The sequence below is a fragment of the Phyllostomus hastatus genome, unplaced genomic scaffold (genome assembly GCF_019186645.2).
Source record: "Phyllostomus hastatus isolate PE091 unplaced genomic scaffold, TTU_PhHast_1.1 phas_scaffold_216, whole genome shotgun sequence".
Classification (NCBI taxonomy): Eukaryota; Metazoa; Chordata; class Mammalia; order Chiroptera; family Phyllostomidae; genus Phyllostomus; species Phyllostomus hastatus.
Window position 1 is genome coordinate 23231395 of NW_025334018.1, and position 24027 is coordinate 23255421.

At 64.5% G+C, this 24027-nt stretch overlaps 1 protein-coding gene across 5 annotated transcripts in view; it reads left to right on the plus strand.

The window, feature by feature from the left end:
* The window catches only part of CARMIL1 (capping protein regulator and myosin 1 linker 1), a 127614-nt gene that overhangs the window by 13792 nt on the left and 89795 nt on the right, over positions 1–24027 (plus strand). The gene's annotated exons all lie outside the window — the stretch shown is intronic.

Here is a 24027-nt window from a genome sequence, read left to right on the forward strand (position 1 = left end):
TTTTTTTTCCCTGAACGTTCGGCCCAGAAAAGCAGGTGTGCATCATACACAGCAGAACGCGAGTCGCACCCGTGAGGGGCCTGCGCGCCCGGACTCGGGCCCCTGCCTGGCCGCAGGTTTGCGGGTGGAGAAGCGACCGCAGTGGCTTCTGCAGGAACACGGCAGATGATTGAACACGCGAGTGTCCCTTGTCCGTCCAAAACACGTCCAACCTGAGACGGCAAAGGGGTGACACAGGCGCAGGCCCCACAAACACGGGAGGGGACGGGAGGGACCCGCGCTGGGAGCCGTCACCAGGTGCTGGGTGGAGAGGATCGGGGCCTCGGGTCTCCGCGGGAGGCCAGTGAGGGGTGGCCGGCTTGCCCCGGAGAGCCGCGTGGAAGGGCCAGGCCTCGGGTCCGGCAGCCGACAGGACGGGCCCTGGAGGGAGGTGGGCGAAGGCTGTTAAACCTCAGCCCCTCCCCCCAACGAGATTCGGGCGCCTGCCACCCCTCTCACCCTGAGGAGGAGGCGCCGAGGGTCCCGGGCAGCGACACTGTGTAAACCATTAGTGCCCCGCCCCAGACGCACCGGGAGAGAGGACGGGCCGGCACTCTGACGGCACTCTCGGGCCCCGGGCGGCTGGGCAGGAGGAGGAGGGAGGGAGGGAGGCCAAACCCCAGTGGGCTGGCTCCATCCCCCAGGGGCAGGTCGGCCGTGTGGGAAGCTCTCAGGGTGGTTGGGGACAGGCCCCTCCCCGCCCCTGGCTTGGTGGCCGGGACCTGAGCCACCTGTCAGACCACAGGGGCTTCATCTTCCTCTTCATCAGGGGCATCGCTTGGACATCCCAGCGGCACATGCCGTGTGCTGGGCATGTGCTGTCTCTCAGCTGGTGACAGTGACAACTGAGCATGTCCCGTGTCCAGAGAGGGTGGAAGCCATTTAGCGGTGTCATATGTGTGATGTGAGTTCTGAGTCACGTGCTTCAGCGATAGCAGACGTGCTGTCCAGGTGAAGGGCGGAAGGTGTTCCCTGTGCCCGCCCCACCCCCCCAGTCTCATTCCCGTGTGCCCCAAGGGACTTCACAGCACAGGTGGAGAGTGTAGCAGCCTCATCCAAGGCCGGTCCCTGTTTGCAACAGTTTCGTTTGACTGTGTTAGTATGAGCGTCTACGTGAGGTCTGTCTGCAAAACGTCCAGCCATGGGTGATACAACGAGAGCGGTTTGCACGGCATGCATGTGACCAGCAGCCCAGGAGCGTGGACTGGAACACACATGTGTGAACAATGACGACTTCACTGCACTGGTCAGTGGGGGCGGTAGACACTGTGAGTGAGCATGTGTACTGTGTGGCTGCTGTGTTCAAAATAAGCGAGTAGAGCAATGAGTCTGCATCCAATTTTGCGTTAAAAGCCTAAACATTCTTCCAAGGAAATTATTCCGATGACTCAGAAGGCCACAGCTGTGGGCAGCTGGTGATTGGCAGCTTCATCCCGACAATGCGCCTGCTCATGCATCACGTCTCCTGCAGAGTGTTTTGGTGAAACATCAAACCACCCGGGTGACTCAGTTCCCCTACAGCCCCGATTTGATGCCCCGTGACTTCTGGCTTTTCCCCAAACTAGAGTCCCCTTTGGAAGGGAAGAGATTTCAGGCCGTCGATGAGATTCAGGGAAATACCACAGGGCGGCTGATAGCGATCGGGAGAACTGTGTGAGGTCCCAGGGTGCCCACTGTGAAGGGGACGGAGGTGCCCGTGTCCTGGGGACGATGTGTCTTCTTCCGTGGACGTCTGTGTTTCCCACGGTCCACGGTGGGTACTTTCCGGCCGGCCTCGGGCGTCTGCCCAGCCGAGAGGCCGGGGAGCTGGTTTCCCAACGTCAGGTGTCCCTTCCCTCATTCCAGCAGCATTTCCCTCTCCCTCCCGGGATGAGAGCCAGGGTGATTGCAAAACTTGCGCTTTAAAAAGAGGACAGAACTTCATGAATGAAGAATGTAAACCGAGGCCACACCCGTAGTGAGTGCGTTTTAACTCCTAACACATTGTCTTCCCGGAATGTGTGATCTGTCGTCTCTCTGATCGTGGAGATTTACTTGCTTGGGTGATTAACGTCCTGCCCGGAAAACGTTCTTTTTAGAGTTTGTCTTTTTGGGGGGGGCATGCGGTCTTACTGAGGGGATGGCTTTGGGAACGCCCCTCCCCCCCCCCAGATCGCTGGCTCCCGCCCCCTCCCCTCCCCCGTTGGAAGTGCTGCCAGGCGCTCCCGAGGTCTGCGGCATTTCAGGAAACGGCAGTGCCCCACCTCGGCGGCGAGCCGTGCCAGGGCCCAAGACTTCCCCGTGTGGCTCAGGGAAGCAGCCGGGGGCGGGGGGCAGCGGGCAGGAGAGGAAGACGCCTCTGTTTCCCTCCCCCGAGTGGAGGGGCTTCCCCGAACCCCGCTCGCTGCCCACGGTGCCCGGGCGCCCCCGCGAGGGTCACGCAGCAGCAGCAGCAGGGGGGGCCCGCTCTGCCTGCCAGAACTCCGCGAAGACGCCCCCCAGCGGGGAGGGCCTCCCGAGGTTCAGCTTGCAAATCATTTCCCTTTTCTCTCTCCACGGACACAGTCATCTTCCCAAGCGTGGGAAGGGCCCGTTCGTTCAGGAGAAAATAAACTGCACTTGGACTTGCAGAGTGGGTGGCCGGCCTGTTTGCCCGGGGGGAGGGGGGCCCTTCCTCCCCCACCCTTCCTGGCCTCGCAGCCTGTCCTTGGGGACGGGCTTCCGGGGGACAGGGGTGCCCACAGGCCGGGCCCCGGGGAGTGGCTTGTTTTCCTGGCCACGTCGCCTCCCCCAGCACTTTGTATTTTTAGTGCCAGCGCACAGTTGGGTGTCTCGGGCTGCAGGTCCGGTGGGCGGGAGGGGCACCTGGCCTCGCACTGCACTGGGTGGAGGGTGTGTCGGGCCAGCTGGGCTGTGGGGCGAGGGGCGGGCTGTGCCCGAGGGTCCCCCTCGGTGGCAGCCCCCCTGCGTGAGGACAAAGACCTCCTTGTGTGCATCCGCGGGGCAGGGCTTCCGAGACCTTCCGAGCTCTGCCCTGGGAAACGGTTGTTCTTTTAAAAGGTTGCTGGTATGAACCAGAAGTAGTGCATTTAAGAGAAAAAATAGCTGCCTTGAACTTCCAGGTCGCTGCGTCTCCTGGCGGCCGGCCAGCCCTGGCCGGTCTGCGGCCCTTTCACTGCTCGGGGCCGCGGGAGACCCGGGCTGCGGGCCGCCGGGGCCACTTGGCTCCCGCGGCCAGGGAGCGGGGAGGCGGCAGCCCGAGGCACTGAGCCCGCCAGGATTCCGAGCTGCGTGCCAGGTCCTCCTCTTTCTGTCCGGCTGGTCTTCCTCTCGCCCCAGTGGTCAGGCACGTGAGTGTGACACGGTTATGGGACCTGGGGAGCGCCCCCCACCCAGTAGTCCGAACTGCGAGGTGTCTTTCTGCCTGATCTCTACAGGCGCTCGGTTTTTCTCAGTGTGTGTCAGTGTGCGGGCACACGGTTGCCGCCGTCCCCCAGGCTGTGCTTCCCTCCCCGGCAGCCCCTGGTGTGCCCGCCCCTTTCCTCGACAAAACCTCCCCCGTCCACCGAGACAGGACAGCGAGGCTGTGGAGGATTCCTTGGCGGGTGGAGCGGGGAGACTGAGGCGGGCGGCCGAGCCACCGGGCCGAGCAGCGGGCGGCCGGGCGCACAGAGGCCGCCTCCCCGGAGACGCCCCCCAGGCCCCCGCGGGGTTTCAGCCCCAGGCCCAGAGGAGCCGCCGCCCCGGGGAGGCGAGGCCAGAGCCACCTGCAGTGGCCGAAGACACCTGCCCTGGCGCCGACCAGTCAGAGGAGAGCATGGCCCTGCCAGGGCGCACCTGGGGAGCCGGGGCGCGTTCTGCGGGACCCTCCCCGACACTCCTGCCTGAAAGGGAGAGATGGAGGCCTCCGGACAGAGGCCCCGCACCGGCTCTCCCTCCGGGGAGCACGTCTGTGTCATGCCCTCCCGGCTCCTGGCTCCCTGTCCCCAGCACAGTCTCCTGGACTCTAAGGGACCCTGGGACCCGTGCAGCCAGGGGAGCTGGGGCGGCGGCAGCCCACCCCGGAGCCCCTCCCCGAGGCCCCCTCTCCTCTGACTGCCTGGTGAGCTGCCAGTGGCCCTGCCCGGCCTGCCCCGTCGCTCCTTCCCCGCTGAGCCCTCCTGTGTCTCGCTGTCCCCAACCTTAACAAACAGAATAAGTTTATTAAAGTCACCCGCGCCAGTGCCGTGACGCCCTCCCTGCACGATGTCCAGAACCCACCCCCTCACAGGCGGCCCGAGGCAGACCCACCCTGGCCTGGCTCCGTCCGGCGGCACCGCCGGCAGTCAGGTGTCTGCTGGGTTCCGTGGGGAGCCCTGGCGGTGGGGGGACGGGGCGCCACCGCGTGTTGATGCCCCCGTAGTCTTACTTCGAGACGGTTAGGTCTGGGCCCCCGTGTGCGGTTTCGCTCTAGGAACCGATCCACTTTCAGAGTCAGAGACGGAGCCAAGGCTGGAGGGGCTGAGGGCCCTCACGGGGGCGCACGGCTGTCACGGGGGCGCACGGCAGGGAGCGCCCCGCTGCCGTGTTGAACAGGGATGAAAACAAGAGCAGGAGCAGCGTCCACTGGGTGAGGCGCCCCCTAGCGGCGTCTGGCACGGCCCCGTGTGAGCGCAGCGGCCCCCGAGAGGCGGGCGGGTCACCGTGCACCGCACGGAGGCGCAGACCGACGCCGCAGGGGGCCTCTGGGGGGCGCAGCGTCCCGGACAGCCGGACGGAGCTCGCGGCTGGGTCTGCGGCGCGTCTCCCCGTCCGCCGGCCGCGGGGGCGCCATGGTCTGCTCCCGCCCGGCCCTGGGGCCTCCACGGCTCCTCGATTCTGGAGGTTCCCTCCTGCCTCTGGTTTTCCTCCGTCTTCCAGTTCTCGTGCGAATAGCTTGTGTGTTTTGGAATCTGCACTTTATTTGGAGTCACCTGCATGTCCCTGTGGAAGTGACGAGGGAGGGAGCATTATTGGAGGGACGAGGAAGCGCGCCCCCCATTCCTGAGGTCCTGTTGCCAGGGCAACATCCACCTGCGGGGCCAGGGCCGGGGGTGCGTCCGGCCAGGTGGGGTCCGTGGGGACGGAGGAAGGAAGAGCTGGGCTCCTGGTGTCGGGGAGTTCCAGCGAACGTTTGCAGAATGTTTACGCCGGGCACGGCCACCCTGAGAGTGTTATGAGTATTTTTCTTTAATCCTCACCCGAGGATATGTTTATTGGTTTTTAGAGAGAGAGGGAGGGAGGGCGGGAGAGACAGAGAGAGGGAGAGAAACATCGAAGTGAGAGAGAAGCGTGAATCGGCTGCCTCCCACATGCGCCCTGACCAGGGACTGAACCTGCACCCTGGGCATGTGCCCTGACCGGGAATCGAACCCCAGACCTTTGGTACACAGGGCGACGCTCCAGCCAGCTGAGCCACTCGGCCAGGGCGAGAGCGTGCAGGGTCCTCCTGTGGTGCGGGCTGGCTGTGTAGCTGCAGCAAGCTGGGTTTGGGGGGGAAGCTGGAATCGGTCAGATCAGGGTGGTGGCCGTGGTGGGTTTGCAGGGCCGGGAGGGAGCCCTGAGCGGAGGGGAACCAGTCAGGTCCCAGAGTCACAGGAGGCGCGGACGAGGGGAGAGGTGGGAGCCAAGGCTTCTGGAAGTCAGGCGGGTGGGCAGGTCTCAGGGGCCCCGGTGAGGAGGAGCAGGCGGGTGGGGGCGGGGCTCAGGAGCTCCAGGTGGGCGGACAGTGGGCAGCCAAGGTGGTCACAGACTTTCCTTTTGGGGGGGACATGCCCGCGGCAGCGTGACCACAGGACACAGCTGCAAACGCCCTCGATGCACAACATCACCTCACCCCCTCCCTCGCTCAGCGACTGTCTGCGGAAGGAGCGGGGCGTGGCCCTCCGCCTGGGGTCACGGGCAGGCAGGCAGGCACCCCTGCGGGGGCCGGGGGCCAGGGGCTCCGTGAGCCCTGCGGCGCTTCGCCTGGGTTGTCGCCGCGGGGCCCTGGAGTCCCGCTCCCTGCACGGGATGGGCCCCCTTCGCCCGTGGGCCGGGGGAGGGCTGGGAACCTGCAGCCCGGCCGCTGGGAGAACCAGGGGTGCACGTGCCGCGGCAGCCAGCGGACCTGCCGTCCTGCCCACGGGCCATTGAGCCCCCCGGCACCTGCGACGGCGCCATCTGGCGTGGAGGCGGACAGCCGGCGGTCTTGAAGACGCGCGAGCTGGGAAAGACAGCCGGGCTCCAGATTTCGGGGTTCTCCCGCGGGCCTGTGTGTGTGTGTGTGTGGAGGTGACCCGTGTTCTGTGGCACTTCCCCCTCCGGCTCTCATACGCTGTTGTTTCGACTCAGTCAAGAGATGATTTACTTCTTAAAAGGACCGATGTAACCCGTCCCGGGAGCTGGAGTGATGACAGCGGCTACACGTTCGAAGTCGGGGCGAGGTTCGCTCGGTATTCGCTCACCCGCCCACCCCGTCGGCAGCCGCAGCTCCCTGAGCGCCGCGCGCCGGCCCGCTGCTGGGTGCTTGGTGAGCGCAGCAGGTCTGGCTCGGCCGGCCCGCCAGGCGGTGAGGGCACAGAGGCCACGCGTGAGTCAGCACGTGCGCCCTGGCGTGGCAGGGCCACAGGCTGGGTTGGGGGCGGTCTGAGGGCAGGGACTCTGCAGGGCTGTGGCGAAGAGGTTCGGGGTGCATTGCCCCGACAGGGAAACAGAGGACAGTCCCACGGAGGAGGAGGAGGAGGAAGAGGAGGCTTCTGGGCGGGTCCCGTGGCATGAGCAAAGGCCCGGGGAAGCCTGTGGCTCTCGGGAAGCGACAGGAGAGGAAGCCGGAGCATAGCGGATCGCAGAGGGCGGGCGGGCGGGCGGGACCGCCGCCCCGGGGAGGCTGGGGGTTTGGGGTTGTGTTCACCTGGGACTGATGGAACCTGCAGCGTCAGAGACGGCGGCGGGGTCCTCGCGGGGAGGGCGGACCGAGGGCAGGGGGACACGGGGACGGGTGGGGACGGGCTGGTGCCCGGGCAGCGGGGGGAGCTCCGTGCGGGCGGTCCCTGGTCTCGGACGGCAGCCGCGGACCCGCCTGGGAACTTCGAGACGCCCCGTCTCAGCCTGGTCGCGGCCCCGCTGAGTCGGGAACCCCGGGGCGCGGCCCTGCGGCCTGTGTCTGAAGGAGCCCTCCGGACCGTGGAGGGAGTGGGGCCCTGTGGCTGGGGACGGCGGGGGGGCGGGTGGGGGGGGTGGACGGGTTCCCCGTGAGTCTGCAGCGGAGGAGAGCCGGAGCGCACACGTGGGCGTCCAGGACAGAGGACTCGGGGGTGAGCGTGAGCACGTGGGCAGGACGGGGCCTTATTCCGTGCGGGGAGGGAGACTGTGGTTGTGGAAAGACGTGACCTTTGAACGCTCGGGGTCAGGGCGCTTTGAAACGCCCCGGTGACGGCGCGGAGCCGCTGATGGCGGACGAGTGTGGCCCCGAGGGAAGGGTCAGGTCCGGAAGGACGTCTGGGTCTGGCCAGAGTCCGGGGGGATTTCATGCCATTGGGGTAGGCGGGGTCTCGCCGTGGGGAGTGGGGGGCAGAAGCCAGGGGCCCAGCGGGACCCGACACCCGGAGGACCCGGGCCGGCGGGTGGGCGGCGGTGCCGAGGGGACGCAGCGCTGGGGAGACCCTGTGACGGAGACTGGACCGCGGCCAGACGCTCAGATTCAGCTTCACTGACAGCTCCGCGCGGAGCGGGAGGGCCCTCGGGCCTCTGGGCCTTGAAGGCGGACGTGGGCGTGTTCTCGCCGGAGCTGAGAGTCCCGCGGTACAGCGGTCGGGACCCGCAGCGCCTCCCTCCGGGCAGTTCTCGAAAAGCTTCCCCCTCCTCCTCTGCTGTCACTTCTCTCCCTCCTGTGCGCACTTTCCCTTCCCCGCGGAGCCGTGGGGCCCTGTCCCCGGTCCGTGGCCTGTGGCAGTCCTGTTCCCCAGCTCAGAGGGTGCGCCCTCCTGCTCCGTCTGTCTCGGGTCCATGGGAACTTGGGGTCGTTCCCGCCTTTCCTCCCAGACTTGCCTCTGGTACCATGTGCTGTGGGGGCCCTTCCTCAGAGCCTGCGTCTGCCTCCGCTTGTCCTCGAGGAAGTGGAGTCTGAGTTAATTAACCCGAAATGTGGCGGGAAGCTCTCCTGCAGTGACGAGCCGTCCGCAGACCGGGTTAGTGGCGGGGGCGCCCGAGTCCCGCCGTCCTCGACCTCGGGCCCCGAGCCGTGGGCGCCACCGTCGGTGCCAGGCTCAGGAGGGTCGTGCGTGTGTCCAGCCACAAAAGGCCTATAGTCACGGTGGAGAAGACGAATTGGGGAGAATCAGTGGGCCATTTAAAATGACAATGGGTCCCTTAGACCTCAGGCAGATGTCACAGGCAAGTGGCGCGTAGCCTGTGCAGTGCCCTGTAAGACACCGTGTCGGGACAGGACTCAGATGGTTCCCAGCGTCTGCGACTGGGGAGACGTCAGCCCCGACCCTTGACTCCAGCCGCTCTCGGACAGGCCCCTTTGACCAGGGACACCGGCTGCGTTTGCCCCGGAGGGAGGGGAGAGCTGGGGCCCGAGCCCTCCCGGCTGAGGGGGGCCCTCCACGCCGGAGGCCCCCGGGGTGCCCTGAAGCTGGCGTGGCGCCCTTCGCACTGTCCCCAGGTTGCGCTGTGCTGTGCAGGCTGCTTCTCGATCTCACAGCGCCGCCGCCTTGGCCGCTGGCATCCGCGCTCTCCGGCCCCCGTCCTGCGTGACTGGGGCGGGCGGGAGGCATTCAGGGGTTTGCACTGGCCTTGCAGCAGCACAGGCTGAGGGGGCCCCGGGTGCTGGCAGGCGCTGCGGGACGCTGGGGCTCGTGGGACCCGAGGGCGTCTGAGCTGCTGGACGCGGGCGTGGGGCGCCTCGACCTCTGGCCACAGTTCCACGCAGACCCCTCCTCGTGTGGGACGGGAGTTCCTCAACTACGCGCAGCACCGCGGCTGCTGCCCTTGCACGCCGGGGCCTGGAGAGCCGCGTGGAGGAAGCAGAGGGAGGAGGGGCGGGAGGGCTCTGCTCCGAACGGTAGTTTGCGCGGTCCAGGGTGCGCGCACAGGCGGAGGGGCCCGCTCCGGGCTGGGCATCGGCTCGTCGTCAGCAGTAACCTCCGCAGACGTTCTCCGGGGTGCGTCGTGCGCGGCGAGCTCGTGGGGAGCGAGTGACCTGTCCGGCACCGTGAGCTGTGGTTACGTGCACACTGAGGCCCTGCTGTGGGCCGGGGGGTGGGGGCCGGGAGGTGGGGGGCCGGGAGAGGCGTCACTGCGCAGAGCTCAGTGAGCGGTAGCTGGGGGCCGTGCCCGCCAGCCCAGGACGGTGAGGGGGACAGAGACCGTGCAGATGCCAGCGGGCACCGTCAGTGCCACCTGCAGGTGGTGCCTGCAGGCTGTGGGGCGACAGGCTGGCCCGAGCTCAGGTCAGGACTCGAGGGACGACCCCAGGGCCCCGAGGCTGAGCAGGAGTGGGTCAGGCAGCCACAGCGGGAAAGGCCTGAGCGGGTGCCGTGCTCCCCGGAGGTGGGAGGGGCCGCGCCCCCGGAGGGCTCTGCGGGGGCTCCTGGGGAGCCTGGGAGGAGGGGGCGTGGTCAGCTCTGCATCGTGACTGCTGTGCAGGAACCGGGTGGCGGTGAGGCAGGGACGGAGGCCGGGGGACCGGGAACGGGGCAGCCTCGTTCGGAGACCCTTCTGGTTCTGGAAGGCGGCGCGGTGGGCCGCGGAGCGGCTGGGGCCCCAGTTCACCTGCGGCCGGAGGAGCGGGCGCTCAGCCACGTGGAAGCACGTGGAAGCACGTGGAACTCCGGCTCAGACGCTCCGCTGCAGACACAGAGACGAGGCCGATTGAGTCGTCACTCTGTCATCTCGCCGAGCGCCTGAATTGTAGCTTATATTTCCAGTTGTTTTTCTTCTTCCTTTGAGGGGAGGGAGGAGGGAACTCTTTGTAACGCGATTTTGATAGAGGTTTGCAAGAGTGTATCGTGTTTGTGAAGGCAAGTTGTACCGGAAGTTTGATTGTCACACTGTTTCGGAGTGATTGCTCTGGACCAAGAAGCTTTCCGGGAGGAGGTGCCCTGGGACGAGGGTCACCCGGCTCCCACTCTGGGAGCCGACAGGAGCAGTGGGGGTCAGTTCTCGGCCCCCAGGGCCGCTTGCGGTGGGAGCAGCTCTGTATTTCCTCATAGAGACACTGCCGACTGCCGATGCCCGTGCTGTGGGCTGGGGGTGGGGAGGAGCCCCTCACGGACGCTGTGCGGGAGACGACAGGTTCCCACGGGGACTCCCCCCACTGCAGGGCACCCCACATGCCCCACCCGCTGTCGGAGCTGTGTGGGGACCGCGTTCGACCGGCTGGTAGCTCAGGCTGTCCTCCCCGCCCCCAGGAAGACAGCAGCAGCCTCGCGCTCAGTCTGCGCTCAGGGCCGGTCAGCGGAGGCGGGACCCCAGGGCCTGCCACTCTCCACCCGACCCTCCTCACCCCCTCGGGTGCCTGCAGGCCCCGCCCCCAGCCTCAGACTGCAGGGTCTGCGTTTGGCTGGTCGGCGGGAGTTGGCGCTAGAGGCCGAGGGGGAGGACGAGCCCGAGGGTTTCGTGAAGGAATCGTCATTTTCCCCCACTCCTTGGTACCTGAGGGCCCACAGGTGTGTGTTGAGGGAATGGCTCAGAAGTCGCTTTTAGCGCTTAGTGCCAGGAAAACCTGGACTTTTCTCATTTGAAAACTTAAATCCGCCTTTTCAAAGATCAGTCACTACGATGATCCTTGTTTGCTTTCTGCCTTTGGTGCCAGGAGCCGCGGGGCTGAACTCTTCTGTCGCCCTGGGCACGGGAGCCCAGGTGCCGGTCGGACGCCCCCTGCGCTCGCCGCCCAGCCCAGCAGCCCTGCCCCGGCCGCCCTGCGTTTGTGGGTGTTCCCTGTGCGGTGCTCACACGCCAGGCACCGCGGGCACTGGGGGGGGTGGGGGGAGCAGGGGTGGAAGTGGGGGGGCCGCTGTGGCCCAGGGTGACGTCGGGGGGCCTGGAGCGGGGTTGCGGGTGCCGCTGCAGAGACGCGGCTGGCTTCCAGGCGTGTTTGAAGGTAGAGAATCAAGTGGATTTGCTGGAACCTGACTGTGCACCACTCCTCTCCGAGGGGGAGGGGGCAGTGAGTCCGCGGTGTCCCCTGGGTTTATGAGCGTGGGGATTTAAACAGTAGGAACAAAACACCTACAAAGTATGGCATCTTCACCAACGAGGAGGCCGAGGCCCCACACCGGCTGAAACGCTCCCTGGAGCCGTGCAGGCCCGGGCCTGTCTGGAGGGTAAACTCAGGTCTCCTGTCTCAGCCACGGTCCCCCCGGCCTGCTGGGCGCAGGGGGTTTCTTCCTGTGGAGCTGAGGGGCCTCCTCCGTCTGCGGATCGGACGCCTGGGGGGGTGTGGGTGTGGGTGTATGTGTGCATGCATGTGCACACGTGTGTACACGCGTGTATGTGCACACGTGGACTTTGTGCTGCCCTGTCTTCGAGCTGCTTCTCCTGCTGCCCGGCCTGCTCCGTGGTTCATCCGCGACGACCCCGGAAGGGGCGCCGGTCTGTGGACCCGATCGCCTGTAACACAAGGGACCCGCAGCGGCCCTGCGCCCCGGGCTGTGCACGACCGGGCGTGAGAGATCACGGAAGTGCGGTGAGGCCTCCGGGCCTCCGCGGCGCTCGGGGACCTCCGCGGCGCTCGGGGAGGGCTCGTTACGCAACTGCCGTTTGGACGCAGTGCCCGTTGAAAGGATGTCTCTTCTCAGGCGCGGCGGTGCTGCTGCTCTCAGTCCCTCTGACTTTCCCGAAGCTGTGCCTGGTCGTGAAACATCTCCCACAGTGCACCAGCAAGCGGGGGAACGGGACGAAGCGGCTTACGGATCCCCACACGTCTGCGCCGGAGGCAGGGTTCCGAGACTGGGGGCGGGGGGGGGGGGCGTGCAGTTGAAGCCACTCACAAGGCAGACGTGCACATCTTTGTTTGGAGGGGGTGCTCGTCTCAGTTACTGCCTTCCCGGAGGACCGCCCCCCAGCGCGGGGGTGGCCTCCGCCTCCCGGTCCGGGCTTTGGAACTAGGCCGGCGCTGGCGGGGCCACGCCTCCACGCTCCAAGGTTGCCCCGCCCACGGCTGGAGCCCCTCCCTCCCCGGGTTCATCCTTTCCGTCCTCCAGGACGCAGCTCCTGGTTCCTCTAGCAGGTCTTCCCAGACGCAGCTTCCCGTCGGCACCCTCCCTGCAGCCTGTGCGCGGCTCAGTGGACCCCGATGGTGAGGAGTGCGCACCGTGGTGCCGGACGGTGGGGTTCGAACCTGCTTGGCGTCAGCTCCGTGCTGTGTGACAGGGGACCCCTCAGCGCCTCAGCTCCCTCCTCTGGAGGGGGGTTAATAATAGCGTCCATCTTCTAGGGCTGTCGTAGGTTCAGTTAATGCACGCTGGTCACTCACGAAAGCACCTCCACTCGTGTTGTGTAGTGTTATTTATGCTTTTATCTATTACTCGTTTTTATTAGGGTCACGACTAGTCTTCCTCCATTGTTACACCCTGAAGCCTCTTTTGTGGTGCCTGGCCACCGCGAGTGAGTCACACCAGGCCACGGACACGGGGCACCATTCTACTGTGTGTCCAGTTATGCCCTGCTCTGTCCAGAGAAGAATTTGTTTCAATCACTCTTTTAGGGGTGTCCTTTCAGGGACGTTGTATAGATATAAACCTTAATGTCCGTGTCCTCCTCCAACTCAGGAGCCGTTTAGAGTTTCATTTCCAATTCTGCTCTTTCCCAGACAGGTTTGTGGTTCCGGGATAGATGCCTTTCACAGGTCACGGCCTCGACTGAACACGGAAACGCCGTGTCTGACGAATCAATATGGTGCCCAAGTGAAGGTGGCCACGTGGCTGAGGATGATGTCACAGGGTTTAAGGAAAGAAATGCTTATCATTTATGCTTTAAAAAAATACAGCTGTCCAAATACACTCCGACTTCCTTATTGCCCATTTCCATGCCCGAGTCAATGAGTGCCTCGCTGCAGAGCCGCCCAATCAGAATTCAGATGCTAGCGGCTCGGCTTCCAGCATTCGCTCCTACACATCTGCCCTCGGTATCATTTCTCAGGAACTATTTGAAAGCCAAATAACATGTAGTGAGAACAAAGAGACTTAATTTCTTTACTTTTCCATTTCTGGGTCTGTGCAGCAGTGTAACTGGCCAGCACCCTCGGAAGATCCCCGGTCTGTAACGGCGTCACGGCCCCTCGCGCTGCATGGCGCTCTTCTGTGAAAGGTGCTGCTGAGAAGGCGGCGTTGGGCGACCGTGGTGGGGACAGCCAGAGGCCCCTCGGGGCACTGAATGGGGCCGGCGGGCCGAGGACAGTGTGGTGAATGGCTCTTTGTCGCACGGTGGGAGGAAATACTGGGAACTGTTCTCAGAACAAAGAGTGCTGTTTGGCCAGAGTGCACACGATAGAGTGGAGAGCTTCTGAAAACTTCCATTCAGTGACTAATATTTTAACTCAGTAGAGCTATAAAAAGACACGGGGTACGTAAGGATGCTGCGGCCACCAGTGGTCAGCCGTGCTGAACGTGACCGGGCACTGCCGAGCCCCGGAGCCCGCGTCCTGGGCAGGCTGCGGCTCGCACGGGGACTGGTGGGACCTCGGCCCTGTCCCCGGGCCTACGACGGGAACAGCACGCAGGCTCACCCCCCCCCCCCATGCTCCTCACGGTTGTCTTTACGTGTCAGCTTTCCTGAAAAAGGCGGCCCCTTTTCTACTCCTTGGCTGACTTTATCAGGACAGCGTGTTTTGGGTGGTGGTCTTGCCGTCACGTTGTTGCTTATGGGCAGACGTACATGGTTACACTCGTCAGACTGGAGGCTGAGGGAGTTTCCTTCCGATGACACCTTTGTCTTTAGCGCTTTCCCAGCATGTGGGCCACTGACTGGGGTTGAACCACCTTTCATGAATGAGGTGTTCTGTTAGGAAGGTATTTCACAAAATTTGAATTTGGCTTGTTTGGTTGTGCTCTTTTTGGCTCTTGAATGTTACTTAAAATGAAAAGAATCAGCACATCCGTTTTACCTGCTGAAGGTGAAAGGGTCATTCCACAGCGCTCACCCTCCCACAGAGGGTCCCTGCAGGGTGTATTTGGTTTTGTTTTTCTATAAAATAATGTATTTTATTGCAGTTTCTTTTTGAAGGAGTATTTGCTCCTGACCTTCCCCCACACAAGTTCAGTACCCGTAAAAAGCTTCTTGTCAAAACGCAGCCACGCCCTGGCTGGCGTGGCTCAGTGGATTGAGTGCCGGCCTGCAAGCCAAGGGGTCACAGGTTCGATTCCCAGTCAGGGCACATGCCTGGGTTGTGGGCCAGGTCCCCAGTAGGGGGCGCATGAGAGGCAACCACACATTGATGGTTCTCTCCCTCTCTTTCTCCCTTCCTTCCCCTCTCTAGAAACACATTAAATCTTAAAAACAAACAAAAAACGCAGCCATTGTTTCAGTCTGCCCTGTGGTTTAGGAGAAATTCATCAGGAATAGGCTTCTGCCCTCATTGCCATTTTCTGCAGTTTCCATTCTTGTCGCTGGGAACCCTCAGAGGGAGACCCCACCCTCGGGAAAGCCTGGGCTCCCTCCTGAGTGGGTTCCTCTGGACTGTGGCCACTTCTCCTGGCAGGCCTAGCTCTTCCCCAGATTCTCGGGCCTGCCTTCCGTCTGTCCTCCTCTGGGGTCGGCGGCGCCTCTGCAGTTTCCTCGGCGGTGGCTTTTGGGCAGCGGTTGTTTTCCAGCTGCCCCCGGGTCCTTCGGGCGAAGTCCGCAGCTGCTGCCCGCGGCAGTCTACCTGGGTAGTGCGCACGCGCGCGGGAGGCGCGTCCCCCTCTCGGCTCCCCTGGGCTTCGGGAAACCGCTGGCGCCCGGTGCTCGCGAGGACAGCACGGTCACGGCGTCGGTCAGGTGACTCACAGGTCTGTGCGTCCCTGAAGTCTAACAATGCCACAGCAGCAAGGTTGCGGGCTGCGTTTCCCCATCCAAGAGAGGCCAAACTCGAGTCTAAGCGCCCCATCGCTGGGCGCCCTGCAGAGCCCGCCATGTTCCCCCGCGGGCGGGGCCCGCTTCCTTCCCAGGGCCCACTTCCGGTCCGCGGCGGCTCCCCGGGCGGAAACACATGCCCCGAGCACCGTGGTTCCTAGACCTCTCGCGCTCGCCGGCTCCCGGGGACGTGCCCGTATTCCCACGGTGGCGATTACCTCATGAGGGAGGAAATGTTGCGTTACTGCGGGACTAGCGCCAGGAACTCACCCTCTTGCTGGGGAAGCTGTGGAAATCCAGCAAAGGATGCACAATTTCCAGTCGGACCAAGAAGGGAACAGGAAGTCAAGGGTGTACTAGTTTGGATGGAATTTGTATGGTCTCTGAATGGAAACAAAAACCAAACCCTGCAGAATTCTAGTCTTATGATGCCCCCACTGTCCCCATTCTTGCTCCCATGTGTTCCTTCACAACTGTAAAATACAATAAAGCCTCCGCAAGAAGCTGATTGGGTGGAAATCATCAAATACTGTTGCACTGCCAGCGGGCCTTCTCCTCCCTGCACACTCACTCACTCAGGGCTCAGCGGGAGGGACCAGGTCCCCAACCTCAGTGGTGGAGGCCCCCCACCCCCCGGGGGAGGCCTTGGGCATGTGGGTCATGGCCTTGTGGGTGCCCAGATCGCCGTGGGCCGCTAGGGTGCTAGGGTTCGGCTTCCCTGCCCTCACCTGCCAGCCTTCTCCCCCGGGAGGCCGGCCGACCCTCTGCTGGGCAAGCCCTGATTCCTGCCGCCCAGAGTGTCCCCGCTCCAGCATTGCTCCTGTGTGCTGGGTGGTCCGGGGGCCGGAGGTTCCACTATGTGGCGGGACAGCGGCCCCCAGCCAGTGAGGTTGTAGGCTGATCCCTGGCTTTTGGGGCCTGGTGTCCAGTCCTGGCAAAGCCACTGAGCGGGACTTCATATTCTCATTAGACTCAGGTCCGTGCCGGGCTGGGCAGGTGGAGGGAGCGGGTTGGGGTCCTCACCCTGCCCCGTGCCACCAGAACGGTGCCCCTTAGCTGGTCTTACACCCCTGTACCCTGGCCCCAGGGGTTTTCGTACGGATGGGTGAGGGGCGGGCACACCACGGAGCAGCGTGTGCTGGCACACGGTGAGTAAACGGTGATTTTAGTGAGAAGCAGTGGGCCGCGGGCGACGCCCTCTTCCAGTTTCCGAGGTTCCAGCCTCATGGCTGTGTTGCCCCGGTTGCCCTCAAACTCAAGGGAACTGTCAGCTGCATTACCTTTGGTTCCTTATTACTTTTTCCTCTTTATAAGTGCATTACTTGTATTTTAAGAAGCTTTCTTTAGCCTCACCAGTGAGAGAGCATTTCTAAATAGAACCGAAATGGAAATTTGATTGAGTGTCTGAATCCGACTTTCACCCCAATTAGTGGAGGTCTGGTGGGCAGATTTCCTTAAGAGTGTCATTTATTTTTCAAGCTACACGGTAAAGAAGCAGAGGTTTCCTGTTACTTCTCAAGTCAATTTCCATTAAAATCTTCACCATTCATTGTGTGGCTTAATGTCTTTTGAAATGATTGCTATTTTTGAACCAGTGTTTGTGGCAGCATTTTGAGTGTAGACACTCATTATCTGCCAGAGCCTCCGCTTGTAGGACTTTGCGGATGACTGACAGCAACCCATCAGAAGGCACTGCTCTTGGCCGGACGCCAGGAACATTGCCTCATTTGTCCAGGGTTTACTACCTGAAGGGGCCAAAGACCAGAGGTTTACTTCCCAGATAGGCCAGTTAGTGTGGCTTTGTCCACACCTTCGGTCTGTCCTCAGACACCAGCATCCGTGTCTAAAACCCCTGCCGTTGGCCATAGGGGTGTCGGTCGCACTGGTCAGCGAGGGGCCGGCAGAAGACCAAAGGGGCCACTCCCTGGGAGGAGACACCCACATGCCCCCCTGGGTGCAGGATGGCGGGTCTTCAGAATCAACCCCAAGAGACAAATGCTGACGAAGACCGTCTGGGAACCTGTAAAAAAAATGCCGCTAGGAATGGCTAAGGGATAGGTCAGAGTTCAGAAGTCCGGGACATAAGGAAACTCTCAGCTGTGTCCATTCTGAGCACGTATTTGCAAGTGGTTCCACTGGAGAAGGAAGATAAGGGAAAAGTGCCAACAGAAAGTTCCAGCATGAGACAGCTGTCTGATGAACTTAGGTCTCTAAAGGAAGTGCACAAAAGTCTCTCTTACGTGACCTCACTTGAACTTTGCGAGGTGGGGGCCATCACCACCATTTCGCAGAGGGGCAAAGGGAGACATGGAGCTGTCGTTGTGGCCGGAGGTCACGCAGCTGGTTGCGCAGCTGAGCAGGGACATACATCGGGGCTGTCTGACTCTAGACAGATCTGAGGCTTGTCGGAGATGCTCTGGAGAGTAAGATGGTGGTGCACAGGGGTGTTCGGCGCCAGAAGAGAAGACAGTGGCTACGTGCGAACAGTCCCGGTGGGGTGTGGGCAGCGACAGAGCACAGCCCTGCAGCTCCTGCCTGTCCGCCTGTCCCTGCGTACACCCGAAAGCACCCAGCGCATTAAATAGTTTGGGGAAGTAGCAAGAGAGAAGGAGGCTTTCTAAGTGCATTTTAGCTTCCTGGCCTGACAGAATTCCTTCCCTGGGTCCTGAGCGCATCTTAGCAGGAGGTAGTCATGTGTGTTTGTGGTCCAGGGAAGCCTCAAGAGCAGCAGGAGTCTGTGGGGCGGGGGAGGACATGGCCCGAAGTTCGGCGTCGGGCCTGCGGGCGTCCAGGCTCCTTCAGGGAGAGCCCACGGGAGGAACCTGGAGCCGGAGAAGGGGCGTCCGGTGGGGGCAGCGCTCACTCTCTGGCATTGTGACCTGGAGCTGGAAGAGTTCGGGTGTGAGAGGGCTGCCCCTCCCTCCGGCCTGGGGCGCATCCACGGACGCTCAGACTGGGAAGGCGTCCTCTGACCCGTGTCTGAGAGCGCGGCTTAGCGTCTGGAATTTTCTGCATGTGGGGTGTCTCCTCTGGGACGAGGCCATTTAATGGCGTTTCCAGATGAGGCAGCGGAGAGAGGAGGAGGGAGCGGCTTCCCCAGGGCCGGCGGGCGGTGTGCTGGCAGGCAGGCTGGACTCTCGCCTGTGCCCTTTGCAGGCGCAGCTCGTCGAGAGTGTCTGGGAGGCGGCGCAGGTGTGGGGCCCGGCTCACCTGGCTCGGTTCCCAGCCCTGTCACCCTGTCAGCGTGTCACCGTGGTCGCTCCCCCCTCCCCGGCCCCCCGGAGGACCGGGCTGTCGTGAGGAAGAGGGGGGGAGAACGTGCTGGGCGTGGACACTGAGTGCCCAGGGCGCGTCGTCCTCTCCCGTGAGCGAGGCCTGGAGTCCGTCTCCCCTGCCGCCATCGTTACTGATAGGGGCTGCGGCGTCTGCCCGCCTGACCCCGGAGTTTCACTTTTGCCCGGATGTTCCCGCTGGGTGGCGCAAGGGCCTTCCTTACCGCTTGTCGGCATTAACAGCTGGCTTTACGTCTTCTGGGGCGTTTCGGTGGAGGACCCACCAACAGGCCCTTAGCCGCCCTCTCGGCTCTGAAATGACGGGATTTATTCTTCCCGATTCCCCTCCTCCAGCTGAGCGGGGCCCCCCCCGTTACTGTGGCAACTCCCCGCAACGATCCCGATCCCGTCAGGAGGTGTGATGGGACTGTCTGTCGAATCTGGTTTTCCCGGCACGAAACAAGCAAACCCCTTCCCCTGGGTTCGCTGTGGCGCCAGGGGCCTCCCCGGCCTCCTGGCCTGACGCCTCGGAGGGCTGTGCCGACCGGGGCGTCCCCGTCGGGCTGACGGGCTCTCGTGGTCTTCCTCCTGTACTTGGGGGAATTTGGGGTAGTTTGAATTGTCGTTTTTTAAAAAAGTATAGAGTTGTGGGTTTTAGAGGATTTACGTTTATTTTGGACCTGCAGGATCTCAGTCAACCGGTGGGATGGTCAGAGCGAGTCACTACTTCTGCACTGTTTTGAGGAGCCCAGTTCTATAACACAGCCCTCTGCTTGCCCAGGGGTGTGGGGTCGGGGAGCACCCTCCTGCCTTCCCCAGCAGGGCCCGGGCCGGGGGGGGGGGTACCCCCCCACCACCGCCCCAGCCACTCCACACCTCGGGGTCCTCCGCGTCCGTCGCCGTAGGGAGCCCGGCTCCCCAGGCCTTCCTCCCCCTGCGTGCTGCCCTCGCCCGACTCGGGACCTGGTTTTCCCGATCCTGTCCCCCTCCCCTCCGTCGCTCTGTGTCCGTGCCGTGCCGAGGGCCACGCAGCAGCAAGGCCCGGTGCCCGACCTCCTCTCTGAACACCCCTCCCCCTTCTCGCTCTACGGGGACCTGGTCTCCCCTGCACCCCTGGGCGCGGCTCTCAAGGGGCTGCATCCCCCCCCACCCCCGGGAGCTGTGGTTGAGGGCTGGGCACAGCCCCCTCCTCCCGACAGCCCCTGCCCCGAGTCTCAGCCCCGGGTCTGCCTGTGGCCCTGTCATTCCCCTGGGGCGTAGAGGGATTCTGATTCTGGTTGGCTGCCCCTCCCCAGGGTTTGCCTTCAGGTAGATAATCCTCCCAACACCCGGGTCTCTCTGTTCCTTCCCCTCCTCTCCCCCCTGCATGGTCTCCGCCCACACACGGGACCCCCCTCCCTGACCCGCTGTCCTCCCCCTGCCGGCTGCGCTTCCAGCCTCCACAGGCCTCAGGCCCCCAGGGCCTCCCGACACTGACCTTGACCCTGCACGGTGCCACCACCCACGTGTCCTGACCCCTCCTCCTCTGTCCCAGCGTGAAGCCCACGACCGGCCACCGTGTTCCCGCCGTGGCACACAGCCCCCCATGACTGCTGTCTGGATCCCGGGGACGTGGTCTCTGCCCACGGCCCCGTCCTCGTCCCCGAGCAGCCGTGTGTGCTGGGCGAAAGCCCACGGCCCCACGACCGCGTCCCCCTGCGCTAACGGCCGCACGCCCAGGGGCCCCAATGCTGCTGAGTTCCTGCCGTGCCTCCACGTCCACGCCCCTCCGCCCCCACCTCGTTCTCGCTCGGGCTCCTCGGCCCGCTGCTCGCCTGCCCGGACTCTGTCCCTGTGCACTCTGACACCACCCCGGTGAGGACGCCGCCTCGAATCTGCGGCCTGGAGCTCGGCTCCTTGACCTGACGCCGCGGGGCAGGACAGCCTGGTGTGTCTGTCTGTTGGCCCTGGAGCCCCCGAGGGTGTGGCGTGTCCGTTTCACCCCGTGGTCGCTCCTAGGGGACCTCTCCTCCCAGCAGATCGCCTGCGGGGCACCGCGCAAGGACGAGTGCTCGTCCAGGAGCTTCTAGAGGCAGAGGGAGGGGAGAAGGCGGTTTGGGGGCAAAACTACCTCGGTCGTTGCGTGGTCTTGTGAGCAGCATTATGGTTTGGGGGGCTTGGGGGGCATCGGGGGCGGGCTCTGAAAAAGCTAAGTCAGCGACGGAACCGAGAGCGATGGGGCTGTTCCCGAATGGATGGCGGCTGCACCCCGTCCGTCCTTGGGTTACAGATTCGGGAATGCGGGGTGGAGAGCAACTGCGCACACGTGAAACCACAAAACACAAACACAAACACGATGTGTCCGGAAGGGAAACCTCTGCCCCCCACGTGTCTGCTGTCGCGGCCCCCCCCACCGCGGGGAGCACCTTCCGTTCTCCCAGTTACCGGGGACCGAAGGTTCGGAGTCACCCTTGAGTGCAGCCCCGCCCCCTCAGGACGTCTCCCCGCCTCTGCTGCGACATCTGCTCGGAATCCGCGTCCTGTCGCCTCTCCCGCCGTGGCGACGCTGGTGCGCGCCCCGTAACCTTTCCCCGGGGTGCCGGCCCCTCCGCGCCCCTGCGTGCCCCTCGGTCCGTTTGCTGCTGGACGTGCGGATGAGTTTCCCCAGGAGGACTCTTCTCCGGAAGAAACGACGATACATTGTATCGTCGGGGCTTCCCGGTGGGGCGGTGCCTGTCAGGTTCTGTTTCTCTTTCCCGCCTCGGAAGGAAAGCAGCTGACGTCTCGGGCTCCCGGACAAACGCCCGGGATCTCCACGCAGCGTGAAGGCACGTGGGCCCCGCGGCGCTGGTGTCCGACGAACTGGCCGCACGGTGAGCCTGGGGAGCCGCGCCCACTGCCCCCCCCCAGAAGGGGGCGTTTCCCAGCCGGGTGCAGCTTGTGACCCCGGGCTAAGCCCAGACGAGGCAGGAGCGGTTTCCTTGAGCCGGAGGAAGCGCCGTCCGGGCGAGCAGCTCCCTTGCCCCTGAGGGCGGCCGGTGCCGCGCTGTGCCTGGGTGTCGGGGGCGCCGCAGGGGTCTGGCCGCGACCACGGGCCACTTGGGCGCTGGAATCTCTCCCCCGTCCTGTGGCCCCGTCCCGGGACCGGCCCAGGGCAGGGCGGCCCGTGTTACCTAAGCGGAGCTGGGTGTCAGGCTCCAGCCCCCAACTTGGACCAAATTCCCCTGTTCTTGGGGCTTGTCCCCCCCCCCGCCGTAAGGGGGGCCACGGACGTGCCTGGCCTGTGATCAGAAAACGCTTCGGTGGTAAAAAGTAAAACTGCTTAGAAGAAAGTCCGAGCCCGTCTCGCACGTGGACCTGCCGGCTCCGGACTCAGAGTCTCGGTCGGGGTGGCAGGAGACGGTGTCCTGCGGGTGCAGGTTTTCTGGGGGCGGGGGCGGGGGGTGAAAGGTGGGTTCCGTGTCTGGGCGGGCGCTGCCGGTCCTGCACCTCGAGAGGTGGGACTGCGAGGGGGCGGCGCCCTAGTAGCGCGCTGTGTAAAGCACAGGTGGGAGGCGGGAGCCCAGGCGAGGGACCGGGGAGAGGAAGCCGAGAGGCTAGTCGAGGGCCTGTCCCCTGTCGCATGTCGACGCAGCCCTGTCCATCCAGCCCGTCCCAGGCCCCCGGCCACGGGGGGAGAGACAGCTCCTCGTTTCGGGGCAATGCCGCGTCCCTGGGGCGAGTGTCGTCCCGGTGGCTCCTGTCACAGCCACCGCCCGTCTGCCCCGCCTTCCTGCACAGCACCGCCGGGCGCGGTCTGGAAGCAGCCCACGGGAAACGAGGGCACAGGGAGGGCCACGGCCCCCTCGGGCATCCGCCGCACTCTGGGAACCTGTCGGGACGGTGGCCTCTACGCGGCCGTGGTGGCCGAGAGTCCTGGTGTTTCCCTGGTGGTTCCGTCGCAGGTGAAAGTCCACGTGACCCCCGCAGCCCAGGCACGTGCGGTGCCCTGCAGGGTCCCTTCCAGAGGCACAGCCGGCCCACCGCACCCCCGACAGCCAGTGACCTGCCCCCGGCTCTGTGATCCTGTCGCTCCGAGATGCTCTGGAAATGGACTCCCGCGCCGTGACCTTTGAGCCTGGCCTTGATGTGTGGGGCCCTTTGACACTGGTTTCAGTCCTGGCTAGAGCAGTGCGTGGCGGGGACTGTGAAGGCTCTGCCACCGATGAGGAAGCGAAGCCACTGCACACGGACCCCCAGCCCCCAAACCGCACCGCCAGCGGCCCAGCCAGCGGCCCAGCAGCGGCCCAGGCGGGGAGCCCAGAGGCGCCTGACTCCCGGCCCTGGTGCCTGTGACTCAGACCTGACCTCCCTCCCGGGTCACGTTGTTCTGGGAGGGCAGAGGCCCGGCATTTTTCCCCGCCAGCTCTATTTCGGGCTCCCTCCCAGGGTCACAGAGCCGACCTCTCGCCACCTGGGCACACACACAGCTTGGAGGCTGAGGGTGATCTCAGGGCGGGGGTCCTCGCCTGCCGCGGCTCCGGTCCACAGGATTGCATCTTTGCAGCCGATGGACGGCTGCACTCGGCCACCAGCCCTGGCTGCCGGGGCCCCCAGCGGGTCCCCAAGCCCCCGGGGCCTGTCCCGCTGCCGGCTGGTCACATGAAAGTGTTTGCACGCGTCGGCTGCTGCTGTGAGAACTGGTTTTGCTCCCGCACCCGGGAAGCCTGGGCCACCGCGTTGGTGGGGGGTGCGGACGGGGGCCGGGCCCTGCCCTGCCTCCTGGGTGGTGGGAGGCGAGTCCTGATGAGGGGACTCTGGTGTCCCTTCACGGGGCTCTTTGCTGGCATGGGGAACGGAAAGAGGACACCGCTCTGGGGCCCCGTGTGGGCTGTGGGGGAGAGCGAACAATGTCGCCTTTGACGATGGTGGGTGGGGGAGGGGGTCTGGTCCCTGGGGGGCTGCGGAGTGTTTCGGGGAGGCTTCCAAGGGTGGCTGCCCCTGAGGCGCGGGACGGGGTGCTCCTGGGGGAGGCCCCCCAGTGCCCACAGGGCCCCAGCCACGTGAGGCTGCCCGGGCCGACCTGCCATCACCGTCTCTACGTGACTTCAGAGCCAGCAGGGCCCCGCGTGGAGCCCCGAGAGTGTGGCTGCAGCTCAAGGCCCCTCACGTTGGAGACACCCCCCCACCCCCACGTGTGAGCACTGGGCTTCCAAACGACCCCTGCTTTCCTGCAGCACCCGGAGATGCCCCTCAACCGCTGTCCTGCGCTGGACCGGGCTTTTCTCCGTCAGCTGGACGCAAAAGGGGGGCCCGAGGTCCCGGACGGAGCTCCGTCCCCCGGAGGCTGGGCGCAGGGAGGGCCCTGCTCTCTGCGGGCAAAGGCGTGGCCGAGTGTGAGCAGCTCCCGGGGGCAGACAGACTCACTCTGTTTCTGGGAATGGCGGTCAGTGAGCTGCCCTTTCCCCACACGGAGGAGGCTCCGCTGAGTTCCTGAAGTCACGCTTTCCCGTTTCTTGCGACGGTTTCCCTTACGCGGCCCTGGGAGAGGCCGGCGGCCACCGGGACTATGGACACAGAAGCACAGAGCCGTCATCGGTGACGCCCTCCGGCCCGCCCGCCGTCCCCCCTGGAGCTCACGGGGCGGAGAGCAGATGCCCTCAGACACGCGCTGGCCGCGTGCAGGCCGATGGTTTCACACGTGACACCCAGCGCGAGCCGTCTG